This window comes from Crocuta crocuta, unplaced genomic scaffold (genome assembly GCF_008692635.1).
Source record: "Crocuta crocuta isolate KB4526 unplaced genomic scaffold, BGI_CrCroc_1.0 scaffold124, whole genome shotgun sequence".
Lineage (NCBI taxonomy): Eukaryota > Metazoa > Chordata > Mammalia > Carnivora > Hyaenidae > Crocuta > Crocuta crocuta.
The window spans coordinates 7,434,374-7,435,068 of NW_027551573.1; positions in this window are offsets into that span (position 1 = coordinate 7,434,374).

Sequence of the window (695 nt, forward strand, 5' to 3'; positions counted from 1 at the left end):
AAGAGAGGAAAAATAAGAGAAGAGAAAAGGTGAAGAAAGGAAGAAGAGGAATAAGAAGGGAGAAGTTACACCAAGGGGAAAAAAAAAAGGTCGCCAGGAGGAAAACAGAAATACTCACAGTCAACCGCACACAAAAGATTTAGAATTAAGGGGGGGGGAACCAAGGACCAACGTAGCTAAGAGAGAAGAGTCGTTTGGGGGAGAGCGGTTAGGGTCCCGAGCCCCCGAAACTCTACTCGAAAGACCGGTGCCCACTTCGCGCGAACCGACCGTGGTGCTCAGCAGACTCCAGGGCGCTCCCGAATTGGGGCGTCCTTATGAGCCCTCTCCTCTCCTCTCCTGATAGCGAGATAGGGCAGGGATTGTGTATCTGCATCCCACCCCCACCTCCCCCATTACTCAAACGAAGTTTGGTTTGTCCTTCGGGCGCAGGACTTCGGAAACCTGGGAGCGAGGAGACCCCGAGGCGCAAGGGGAAAGAGCCAGGCTCAGCAGAGGACTGAGCCTCAGGTTCGCGGGCGCCCGAGCCCAGCGGAGGGAGTGCGGGACCCGGGCTCCGGACTCCGGACCCCGGGGTGCGGGTACGGAGGCTGCATCCCAGCCTGGGGAGATGGAGCTGGTGCGAAAAGTTTGGGTGCCGCGCTCGGCAAGTGCAGAGAGATGGAGGCGAGCCTCCGCCGGGCCAGACAGCTGCA